General features: G+C 36.8%; 1 pseudogene; it reads right to left on the minus strand.

Moving 5' to 3' along the window:
• LOC102414417 overlaps nt 1-8,292 on the minus strand; it is an 89,829-nt pseudogene extending 81,537 nt beyond the window's left edge.
• Between the last annotated feature and the right edge of the window lie 5,441 nt (nt 8,293-13,733).

Consider the following 13,733-nt stretch of genomic DNA (forward strand, 5'->3'; position numbering starts at 1 on the left):
TCGATCCCGCCTTTGCGTATGTCGAGCCTCCTTCCTCATGACCTTTGCCATGGGCGGAGTGCCTCATGCCGGCCCCCAACACCAGACAAATCTTTATCATCTCATCTTATCTTAGAAACAATGGAAGCAATAGACTAGATCAGTGCTACTGAGTGACCCTTGACTATTTCATAGTGAATTTGAGCTCGTTTCCCTTATGTTCACTGCCTGAATAAAACTGTTCTTTTAATTTTCCCTGATTTTATGAATAATAGGGAAGATAACTGGGATGTATTTTCAGGATGGTATTAACACCTTAATGTCTTTTATCACAAAATTTTCCATCATAGGGCATAAAGTTTATCAACTCATAGAAGTTACACTATGAAGTATGTGAAATCAAAATGTTATGAAAATGCCTTTGTATTAAGTTGTGGTAGTGGGAATTGTAGAGATGTGACAATCTGGGGTGAAAATGTTTACAGTAATTACTTTTTTAGAATGCAGTTGAATGTTTAAAATGCACATAAATGGTATATAAAAAAATCCAATGAGGTCATAAAAGAGACCAAGGAAGACTTTAGCTTTAATACTTAGTCAACACATTTTAATGACTTCAGTGACCTAAGGACATGTTTAGAGAGGCATACTTATTGCTCTGTTAACAGGTTATACAATTTGGTATTCTACCATGTATAAATGCAAAACCATTTTTAGTGCAATGTTAATCTTGATAACTTTAGCCCTTGAAAGTTAGAAAATGAAAATTTCAGGTTCTCATAGTCAATTCTGTCTCCTAGGATGTGTTTTGCAACTTGTTTTGAATATGTGAACTCGAATTACTTTGATTTTGTTAATTAGCTATCTAAATACTGAACTTAACCTTAGAAATCTGGTAAGGTGTTTGTATAACGTTCCTATGATGTTCTCTTAACCTGGAAATAGGATGTGAGGCTGTCATGAAGCTTTAGGTTACTGAGCAGCAGCAGATTCAAGGCTCTGCGCTTCCCTGGCTGTCTTCTAGTATTTCCCTGAAAAATGACTGCTGTAGTCATGGGTGAAGATATGGATGCACTTACAGTGAGTTGCCCCCTAACACAGTATCTTTCACAAAGTTCCATGTGGGAATGCAAGGTAGTGATATGTGTGCTGGTAGAGTGGGCAGAAGAACATAGGAATGCCGATGGGAATAGTGAAGAAGGAATGGAAGAGAACAATGGAGAGGAGTAGATCATATGAGAGATCATGTGCAAACGTTTGTGGCCATGGTATTTTTGATTTCTCAGGTCCAGAAAGGTTGTGCTATTTACATCATTTATTGATGTAATGTTTAATATAATTTAACCAAGTAGTAGATATTGAAAGTTACATAGCTCATTTCAAAAGCATTTAAAAATTTCTAAATATAATATAGAATAAACAGTGTAAATCCCTAACACATGTGAGAAAGATAGATACTGTTCAATGAAAGTTGCCTCATTTTGTCTATATCTATCTATCTTCCATGCAACAATTGAATTGGAATCAACATTCAATTATTAACAGTACAAGCTGTTATCCAGCATAATTCCTGAGTATTATCAGGCAATATTGTTTCCATAAGATTGTTCTAAAAATATACTAGACAGAAAATTTCAGATGAGCAAAATTAATAGAGAGACACTAGCATAAAAACTAGAGTTGAGAATTAAATGGAATATGTAAATGAAATGACACATTAAAAAAGGAGATAATATTATGAAATTGAGAAAAATATATGACCCAAAATATGAAGTCTTTATTACAATCCATACATAGATACATAAAAATTAAGCAGTTAGAATAAATACAGCCCATGCAATAAACAAAACAAAACAAAACAAAACACTATCTTTTGTAAGTGGTGGTGGTGGTATTAGTATTTTATTTTTCTTCCAAAATATGGTATTAAAAATTCTGATTAAGTAAGTGAGTAATCAAGATATTCTCTTTTTTTGTAATATATTCTACCACTGGAAATTCTGGGGGATTTTCTGTGGAAATCTTTGTGGAAAGAGATAGAGATATATTATAGAAAAGGTTAAGTAAAACCTACATGTTCTTGTATTTGAATGCCAACCTGAAACTCATTGAAAAATACACACACACACACACACACATGTTTTATATATTATAATATACTCTACATATTTTATATGTGTATAATATCAGATTGAGCTTCCCTGGTGGTTTAATCAGTAGAGAATCTGACTGCAGTGCAGGAGACATGAGTTCAGTCCTTGGCTGCAGAAAACCCCCTGGAGAAGGAAATGGCAACTCATTCTAGTAGTCTTGTCTGGAGAATTCTATGGACAGAGGAGCCTGGTGGGCTACAGCTCATGGGATAGCCAAGAGTTGGACATGACTGAGCAAGTAATAGACACACACAGTCTTAGATTCGCCTACTGAAAATTTTTAGAACTATACACAACAGGACAATGAACATTCATAGAGCCCAAATTGTGGTTCTGCAATTTCATTTTCTATGAAAATATATTATTAAATCTTTTTGGAAAAATTGTTGATTAATATCTGTTGCAGAAATGTTCAAGATAATCCTGAAACATCTTGACATATTACACAGAATAATAAAGCTTTTAAGTCAACAAAGGTCTTGAGAAAAGGACACAAGAGCCAATTTGAAGGGATTCCCACTTGCCAACGATGTGACATTGTAAGCTTCAAAATGGAAAATTGCAGTAGTAAAGATTAAAGCCAACATAACTATCTAAATCTATGTGCTTTTAATTATTAATTGGTTACTTTGAATAATGAGCTGGAGCTAACTCATCACAATGGGAGTTGGGAAAATCAAAGAATAGAATTAAACATTTATCCTACCTTTCCTATATTTACTAAACTTTATAGAAGTATAGATAAAAAGAAGCAAGCCATAAAACATCCCAATCAATAAATGAAAGCAAAAAGATACAATTAGAATATTACCACTTTGCCTCTCTTCCTCATAATGAATAGACAGACATTCAGTGTCTCTTGCTGTTCTCCCAAAATAATAAAACCAGTTGTTATAAATGTTGCCTGTAAATGAACATACAACCACTCAAAATCTTGCAAAAGGGATTGAACCTGAGTTCCTTCAAGCCTATCAAGCTGTCAAATACACAGAACAGAGAAGCAAGTGTAACTGCTGCAATCAAGTGAATGTGTAATCAGAAGACCCTCAATGATGTGACACACCAAGATCCCGAAACACTCATGAGTTGGATATACATTTCTCTTTGGAGTTTCATGATGGTTTGTTTTAACTGATAATTTTTTAACTGACTGTACTTTAACTGAAGGCTTAGTGTCTTGTAGATTAAGTCCCTCCTATAATTTTTCTTCAGAATTATCTTGACTCATCTTCACTCTTATACTTTCTTGTAAATTAAGGATTAATTTATCAAATTATTGATTATTGAGGTGAGGAATTTTGGTTGTAATATAATTGAATTCATGTGTAAATCAGAAGATATTTTCAAATAAATCATAATGTTTACTTTGGTTTTTATTTGTGTCACTAATTTTGTTCAAGATTTACATTTTTTCATAACAATCATATCTTTCTTATATTGGACTTAATTTCTGCTACTGTGATGGCATGAGAATAAAATAAAATTTTATTTTCAAGTGTATTGTTCCTGTTGTATAAGGATTCTATTGACCACTGAACACAAATATATATCAACAATCTTGCTATTTGATAATTCATTCTAAAGGTTGACCATTGAATCTGTCACTTTTACTTTCTTTCTTTCCAATCTACATCATTTTTGTTTCTTTTCCCCCATCTCAGTTCTTTCCTTCCTCCCTCCATTTTTCCTGTCTCATTTCTTTATTTCATTTATTTCTTATTAAATTTTTAATACAAAAATTATAGAAGTTGACTTGGTGTGCACAGTAGTAGCAGCAGCAGCAGCAGTATTAATGTTGTTTTTGTTGTTCACTTGCTAATTTGTGTCCAACTCTTTGTGACCCCTTGGACACAGCACTCCAGGTTTCCCTGTCCTTCATTATCTCCCTGAGTTTGCTCAAACTCATGTCCATTGAGTCAGTGATGCCACCCAACCATCTAATCTTCTGTCACCCCCTTCTCCTCTTGCCAACAATCTTTCCAACATCAGGGCCCTTTCCAATTAGTTGGCTGTTCAAATCAGGTGAATAAAAGCCTCTGATGAATATTCAAACCTCTAATGAATATTCAGAATTTATTTCATTGAGGATTGACTGGCTTGAAGTCCTTGCTGCCCAAGGAAGTTTCAAGAGTCTTCTCAAGCACCACAGTTTGGAAACATCAATTATTTGGTGCTCAGCCATTTTATGGTCCAAATCTCACATCCATACATGACTACTGGAAAAACCATGGCATTGACTATACAGACCATTGTCATCAAAGTGATACCTCTGCTTTTTAATAAACTGTCTAGGTTTGTCATAGCTATTCTTTCAAGGAGCAGGCATGTTTTAATACCATGTCTGCGGTCACACATTGATTTTGGAGACCAATAAAATGAAATCTGATACTGTTTCCACATTTTCCCCATCTATTTGTCATGAACTGATAGGACCAGATGTCATAATCTTACTTTTTCAAATGTGAGCTTTAAGCCAGCTTTTTCACTCTCCTCTTTCACCGTCATCAAGAAGCTCTTTAGTTTCTTTTCACTTTCTGCCATTAACGTGGTATCATCTGCATATCTGAGATTGCTGATATTTCTCCTGACAATCTTGATTTCAGCTTGTGATCCATCCAGGCTGGCATTTGCATCCTGGCATGATGTATTCTGCATATAAGTTAAATAAGCAGGGTGACAATATACAGCCTTAATGTACTCCTTTACCAATGTTGAATCAGTCCATTGTTCCATGTCCAGTTCTAACTGTTGCATACAGCTTTGTATGTCTTGTCCTGCATACAGGTTTCTCAGAAGGCAGGTAATGTGACCTGGTATTCCCATCTCTTTAAGACTATTCCACAGTTTGTTGTGATCCACACAGTGAAATGCTTTAGCATAGTAAATGAATCAGAAGTAGATGTTTTTCTGGAATTCCCTTGCTTTTTCTATGATCCAGCATATGTTGGTAAGTTGATTTCTGGTTCTTCTGCCATTTCTGAATCAAGTTTGTATATCTGGAAATTCTTGGTTCAAGTACTGCTAAAACTCAGCTTGAAGGATTATGAGCATAATCTTGGTGGCAGGTGAAATGAGTGCAATTGTATGGTCATGTGATCATCCTTTGGCATTGCCTTTCTTTAGGATTGGAATGAAAATGGACCTTTTCCAGTTCTATGGCCACTGCCGAGTTTTCCAAAGTTCCTGCCATAATGAGTACAGCGTTTTAATGGCATCATCTTTTAGGATTTGAAGTAACTCAGATGATCACTACCAGATGGTCAGTACCAAAATCAGATTGATTCTATTCTTTGCAGCTGAAAATGTAGAAGCTCTATACAGTCAGCAAAAACAAGACCTGAAGCTGACTGTGACTCAGATCATCAGCTCCTTATTGCAAAATTCAGACTTAAATTGAAGGAAGTAGGAAAAACCATTTGGTCATTCAGTATGACATAATTCAAATCCCTTTTGATTATACAATGGAAGTGATTAATAAATTAAATTCAAGGGACTAGATCTGGTAGACAGAGTGCCTGAAGAGCTATGGATGACAGTTCATAACATTGTACAGGAGGTGGTGACCACATCCCCACGAAAAAGAAATGAAAGAAGGCAAAATAGTTGTCTGAGAGGTCTTACAAATAGCTGAGAAAAGAAGAGATGAAAGGGAAAGGTATAACTAACTGAATGCAGATTTCCAGAGAACAGCAGTGAGAAATAAGAAAGTCTTCTTAAGGGAACAATCCAAAGAAATATATGTATGGCAAAACCAATACAATATTGTAAAGTAAAAAAAAAAAAAAGGTTAAAAAAAAGAAATATAGGAATACAATTGAATGGAAAAGACTAAAGATCTCTTTAAGAAAATTGGAGCTATCAAGGGAATATTTCATGTAGAGACAGGCACAATAAAGAACAAAAACATCAAGGAGCTAACAGAAGCAGAAGAGATTAAGAAAAGGTGGCAAGAATACACAGAAGAACTGTACAAAAAAGTTCTTAATGACCCAGTTAAGCACTATGGTGTGGTCACTCACCTAGAACCAGACATCCTGTAGTGGGCCTCAGGAAGCACTACTATGAACAAAGTTTGTGGAAGTGATGGAATTCCAGCTGAGCAGAAGTAATAGCAGTTTTCTCAAAGATTATATATGTTACATTTCAGCTATATATATATATATATATCTATCTTTATATTTAGCATTATATAATTCTTCATGGATTTCCATATCCCTTGATTGACTCTGCTCTAAAGTAAACAAAACCTCTACATTTTCTTATTTTCCTACTATTTATGGATTCTCTCTTCTTTACTCTTTCTCTATATTGGCAACTAGTAACAATTATTACAATTTGCATGCACACAGCAGTTGTTAAAAATTTAAATCTGCCTATTTGATCAGGTTATGGTATTTTTAAAAAATAGAGCTTGCAGCACTATTTACAATAAGTAGAACATGGAAGCAACTTAGATGTCCATCAACAGATGAATGGATAAAGAAGCAGTGGTACACATATACAATGGAATATTACTGAGCCATCGAAAGGAACACATTTAAATCAGTGCTCACGAGGTAGATGAACCTAGAGCCTATTATACACAGTGAGGCAAGCCAGAAAGAGAAAAAAAAATCATATATTAACACATATATATGGGATTTAGAAAGATGGTACTGATGAACCAATTTGTAGAGAAGCAAAGTGAGACACAGAGAATAGAGAATAAGCTGATGGGCACAGGTGGGAGGAAGAAGAGGGTGGGATGAATGGAGAGAGGAGCATGGAAACATATATACTATCATATGTAAAAAAAATAGACAATGGAAATTTGCTGGAAGACTCAGGGAACCCAAACTGAGGCTCTGTGACAACCTAGAGAGGTGGGATGCGGTGGGAGATGGAAGGGAGGTTCAAAAGGGTGGGGATATATGTATACCTCTGACTGATTCATGGTCATGTATGACAGAAAGCAACACAATGTTGTAAAGCAGTTATCCTTCAACTAAAAATTTTTTGTTGTTCAGTCACTAAGTCACTTCCAAGTCTTTGTGACCCCATGGATTGCAGCACCCCAGGCTTCCCTGTCCTTCAGTATCTCCCACAGTTTTCTTAAACTCACATCCATTGAGTTGATGATGCCATTCAACCATTTTATCCTCCGTCGCCCCTTTCTCCTCTTGCCTTCCATCTTGCCCAGCATCACAGTCTTTTCCAATGAGTTGGCTCCTCTCATCAAGTGGCCAAAGTATTGGAGCTTCAGCGTGAGCCCTTCCAATGAATATTCAGGGTTGATTTCCTTTAGGATTGAGTGATCTCCTTGCAGTCCAAGGGACTCTCAAGAATCTTCTCCTGCACAAAAGTTTGAAAGCATGAATTCTTCCATGCTCAGCCTTCTTTATGGTTCAACTCTCACATCGGTATATGACTACTGGGAAAAACCATAGCTTTGAATAGATGGACCATTGTTGTCAAAGTGATATCTCTGTTTTTTAATATGCTGTCTAGGTTTGTCATAGCTTTCCTATCAAGGAGGAAGTATCTTTGATTTCTTGCCTTCAGTCACTGTCCATAGTGATTTTGAAACCCCCCAAAATAGAATATGTCACTATTTCCACTTTTTCCACATCTCTTTGCCAAGAAGTGATGAGACAGGATTCCATGATCTTAGTGTTTTGAATGTTGCATTTTAAACCAGCTTTTTCACTTTCCTATTTCAACTTCATCAAGAGGCTCTTTAGTTCCTCTTCACTTTCTGCCATTAGGGTATTATAATCAGCATGTCTAAGACTGTTGATATTTCTCCTGCAAATATTGATTCTAGCTTGTGAGTCTTCCAGCCCAGCAAAATAAATAAATTTTTTAAAATAGGGCTGTTTCAAATTACTTGTATTAGCTTTCAGCTTTTGTCACAAAGGAAAATAGCCTATAACATTTTTCTCCATTTTCAATGATTTATTTTAGTACCAAGGTAAAATAGCCCTAAAAGAATACTTGGTTTAATAAGTCAATCAATAAGTAATAAATGATTTGCTCTTTATTATTTATGGAAAAATAATAAAACACGATTTATGTTTTTCTTGAAATTTTGGTATAAATTGCCACTGAAATCATCTGTCTTTATTTGTCAATTTAACATTTTAATGTGTGTGAATAGACTTACCTCTTCAGAAATATCCATTTTTGCCAGTTTCTTTTGCATTCCACAGGTAAGGATCCAGATAGGGAAAATCCATGAGCCATCCTTCCCCTTCTTCTGTCATCCTTCTGTCATCCCACTCCTGCTTCCTTCTCGTACCAGAGGGTGCTCTCTTGTGTGTGGATGTTGATTCTCACCTGTGGCTGCAACGATGAGGCCTGTTCATCATGTTTTATCCCAAACAGCTGTTCCTTGGCCACCTCTCAAAACAATAGCAATATAACCCATACATGAGAGAAAGGTTCCTAAACAGAAGTCCTTGAAATCCTTTGGCTTAGCCTAGAGTCTTTATGGGGATGTATTTAAGAAGGCTGTGGCTTCTTCTAGATGGTGTTGTTGATTTCTTCATTCTCCCTCTACACCCTCGCCCCTTGTGTTAAGGGGTGCAACTCTAGGCTGTCAACTTGTGAACTTTTAATACACAACCACATGCTGCTCTCCAAGGTATTAGGTAGAATAAGGGAAGCCACTAACAGGCTGTGAGGGGACAATGAGAAATGTAAAGGGAGAAAATTTGGAAAACTCAGCAGTGGCCACAGGACTGGAAAAGGTCAGTTTTCATTCCAATCCCAAAGAAACGCAATGCCAAGGAATGCTCAAACTACCACACAATTGCACTCATCTCACACGCCAGTAAAGGAATGCTCAAAATTCTCCAAGCCAGGCTTCAGCAATATGTGAACCATGAACTTCCTGATGTTCAAGCTGGTTTTAGAAAAGGCAGAGGAACCAGAGATCAAATTGCCAAAATCCGCTGGATCATGGAAAAAGCAAGAGAGTTCCAGAAAAACATCTATTTCTGCTTTATTGACTATGCCAAAGCCTTTGACTGTGTGGATCACAATAAACTGTGGAAAATTCTGAAAGAGATGAGAATACCAGACCACCTGATCTGCCTCTTGAGAAATTTGTATGCAGGTCAGGAAGCAACAGTTAGAACTGGGTATGGAACAAAAGACTGGTTCCAAATAGGAAAAGGAGTTCGTCAAGGCTGTGTATTGTCACCCTGCTTATTTAACTTATATGCAGAGTACATCATGAGAAACGCTGGGCTGGAGGAAACACAAGCTGGAATCAAGATTGCTGGGAGAAATATCAATAACCTCAGATATTCAGGTGACACCACCCTTATGGCAGAAAGTGAAGAGGAACTAAAAAGCCTCTTGATGAAAGTGAAAGAGGAGAGTGAAAAAGTTGGCTTAAAGCTCAACATTCAGAAAACGAAGATCATGGCATCTGGTCCCATCACTTCATGGAAATAGATGGGGAAACAGTGGAAACAGTGTCAGACTTTATTTTGGGGGCTCCAAAATCACTGCAGATGGTGACTGCAGCCATGAAATTAAAAGACGCTTACTCCTTGGAAGGAAAGTTATGACCAACCTAGATAGTATATTCAAACGCAGAGACATTACTTTGCCAACAAAGGTCCGTCTAGTCAAGGCTATGGTTTTTCCTGTGTTTATGTATGGATGTGAGTGTTGGACTGTGAAGAAGGCTGAGCGCTGAAGAATTGATGCTTTTGAACTGTGGTGTTGGAGAAGACTCTTGAGAGTCCCTTGGACTGCAAGGAGATCCAACCTATCCATTCTAAAGGAGATCAGCCCTGGGATTTCTTTGGAAGGAATGATGCTGAAGCTGAAACTCCAGTACTTTGGCTACCTCATGTGAAGAGTTGACTCATTGGAAAAGACTCTGATGATGGGAGGGATTGGGGGCAGGAGGAGAAGGGGACGACAGAGGATGAGAAGGCTGGATGGCATCACTAACTCAATGGACGTGAGTCTGAGTGAACTCCGGGAATTGGTGATGGACAGGGAGGCTTGGCGTGCTGTGATACATGGGGTCGCAAAGAGTCGGACACAATTGAGCGACTGAACTGAACTGAACTGATTGTGTGAAAGTTAAAGTATATTTCAAGTTACATAAAGTGGTAAACACATCATATGCTGAAGCAGATCTGACACCATAAGAAAATAAGACTATACATTACCTTTAATAACACAAATTGCAAAAGCTATTTCAGTGACATCATCAGGGCATAATGGAATACATTTTATTGCTTTTGTTACAATTATAGTATCTGTTAACACAAGGTATGTTCAAAACTTTTTCTTTAATTGTATCTGAACTCAGCCGTATAAATCAATGGGTCCTCCCCATGAGACTTGAATAAAGGATTCTATACTTGCTGAAGAAAACGTCAGTATTTTCACTGAAGTTCAGCTACTATGTCAAGAATCCTTGTATTGCTATTACCTGCCTGCCTGGGTTTGGCTCTTTTTTATTCAGTATATATCTTTTGAGTTAGTATGGTTGAATAATGGTGTTTTGTCTATTGTCCAGTTTATTGTCTGCCACTGATGAAGCAATCGTTTTTTTCTTGTATTAACTTGAAAAAAAATCTGGTTTGTTGTATTATCTTTCAGCTCAGGCATTGTTAAGCCAATTCATTTCAAATACAAGCCTCCAGAAAGTCAAATTCTCAGCTGTCTGGAGAAACAAGCTTATTGATATAGTTGAAAACAATTTCAAAAACTACTTGAGGTAAATCTTACCCATTTTCATGGGCAAAAATTGAGAAAGAAGTCTAAGTTTACTCTGGCATAAAGAAAACAAAGAAAGTGTGTGAATGCAGCAATTTTCTTTCTTGTCACTGTGTTTTGAACAAGAGAATACAATGGTGACTATTAAGTGCCTGTTTGAGTCACTATTGTCAACAATTGGCATCATTTCCCCAAACAGATCACAAAATGGTTAATTTATACAATTTATGCTTGATATTCTTGTTGTAGACAATGTAAGGTACATAATACTTTTTAAAATCCTCTCCCCTCTTTTTATTATTTAGTGCAGAATAACATATTCAACAGTGGTAAAAAGGGGTAAAAGACATTCTTCTAATGTCTTTAATTCATTTTTTTTTCAGTTTGTCATAGTCACCTAACAAAAAAGTTGCTTAATGTTATAAAATTCCTGGAGTGAGTTTGGAGAATGTAGAAGGAACAGACTCTAAAAGACAGAGGAGATTTTATATGTTCTGTCTCATTACTGGAATGACTTGGTTTGGGATTTCAACTATCTTCTTTGTATTTCTTACATAAAAAACATGGCAACAAGCAATGGCTCTGAACTTCAGTGAACTTGAACTCCTTGTATCTGTACAGAATAGAGCTTGGGCCTGATCTCAGTAATTACTGAATAATGGGCTCTATATACAAAGAGTTGTAGCCAAGAATCTGAAAGTGCTTTGAGTACATAGAATCTTGTCCCAGGTCTGATTTCTCATTCTAACACCTCTTTTCATTTAGAAATTCATGTGCTCCTTTCTTATTTCGATCCACAAAGTCAGCAAATCAAAAACAACATTATGATTTGTTTCACACCCTTAACCACTGATGAAAAGAAGAGTTAGTTTTATGTCTTAAGAATGTTGGTAGCTTGATAGGGATTGCATCGAATCTGTAGATTGCTTTGGGTAGTATATTCATTTTCACTATATTGATTCTTCTGATCCATGAACATGGTATATTTCTCCATCTATTAGTGTCCTCTTTGATTTCTTTCACCAGTGTTTTATAGTTTTCTATATATAGGTCTTTTGTTTCTTTAGGTAGATATATTCCTAAGTATTTTATTCCTTTCATTGCAATGGTGAATGGAATTGTTTCCTTAATTTCTCTTTCTGTTTTCTCATTGTTAGTGTATAGGAATGCAAGGTATTACTGTGTGTTGATTTTATATCCTGCAACTTTACTATATTCATTGATTAGCTCTAGTAATTTTCTGGTGGAGTCTTTAGGGTTTTCTGTGTAGAGGATCATGTCATCTTCAAACAGTGAGAGTTTTACTTCCTCTTTTCCAATCTGGATTACTTTTATTTCTCTTTCTGCTCTGATTGCTGTGGGCAAAACTTCCAAAACTATGTTGAATAGTAGTTGTGAAAGTCGGCACCCTTGTCTTGTTCCTGACTTTAGGGGAAATGCTTTCGATTTTTCACCATTGAGGATAATGTTTGCTGTGGGTTTGTCATATATAGCTTTTATTATGTTGAGGTATATTCCTTCTATTCCTGCTTTCTGGAGAGTTTTTATCATAAATGGATGTTGAATTTTGTCAAAGGCTTTCTCTGCATCTATTGAGATAATCATATGGCCTTTATTTTTCAATTTGTTAATGTGGTGTATTGCATTGATTGATTTGCAGATATTGAAGAATCCTTGCATCCCTGGGATAAAGCCCACTTGGTCATGATGCATGATCTTTTTAATGTGTTGTTGGATTCTGATTGCTAGAATTTTGTTAAGGATGTTTGCATCTATGTTCATCAGTGATATTGGCCTATAGTTTTCTTTTTTTTGGCATGTTTGTCAGGTTTTGGTATCAGGGTGATGGTGGCCTCATAGAATGAGTTTGGAAGTTTACCTTCCTCTGCAATTTTCTGGAAGAGTTTAAGTAGGATAGGTGTTAGCTATTGAGGTACCATTTCAGAATGGTAGCAGTCAGAATGGCAGCTATCTAAAAGTCTACAAGAAATAAATGCTGGAGAGGGTGTGGATAAAAGGGAATCCTCTTACGCTGTTGGTGGAAATGCAAACTAGTACAGCCACTATGGAGAACAGTGTGGAGATTCCTTAAAAAACTGGAAATAGAACTGCCATGAATTCCCTGGTGGCTCATAGGATAAAGCATCTGCCTGCCATGCGGGAGACCAGTGTTCAATCCCTGGGTTGCGAAGATCCCCTGGAGGAGGAAATGGCAACCCACTCCAGTATTCTTGCCTGGAGAATCCCATGGACAGAGGAGCCTGGCTGGCTACAGTCCACGCGGTTGCAAAGAGTCGGACATGACTGAGTGAGTTCACTTCACTTCAGAACTGCCATACGACCGAGCAACCCCACTTCCGGGCATACACACCAAGGAAACCAGAATTGAAAGAGACATGCATACCCCAGTGTTCATCACAGCACTCTTTATAATAGCCAGGACATGGAAGCAACCTAGATGACCATCAGCAGATGAATGGATAAGAAAGCTGTGGTACATATACACAATGCAATATTACTGAGCCATTAAAAAGAATACATTTGAATCAGTTCTAATGAGGTGAATGAAACTGGAGCCTATTATACAGAGTGAAGTAAGCCAGAAAGAAAAACACCAATACAGTATAATGCCACATATATATAGAATTTAGAAAGATGGTAATGATAATCCTGTATACGAGACAGCAAAATAGACACAGATGTTTAGAACAGTCTTTTGGACTCTGGGAGAGGGCGAGGGTGGGATGATTTGGGAGAATGGCACTGAAACATGTATATTATCATATGTGAAACAAATCGTCAGTCCAGGTTCGATGCATGATTACAGGGTGCTTGGGGCTGATGCACTGGGATGACCCAGAGGGATGGGATGGGGAG

The sequence above is a fragment of the Bubalus bubalis genome, chromosome 10 (genome assembly GCF_019923935.1).
Source record: "Bubalus bubalis isolate 160015118507 breed Murrah chromosome 10, NDDB_SH_1, whole genome shotgun sequence".
In the NCBI taxonomy this organism is placed as follows: domain Eukaryota; kingdom Metazoa; phylum Chordata; class Mammalia; order Artiodactyla; family Bovidae; genus Bubalus; species Bubalus bubalis.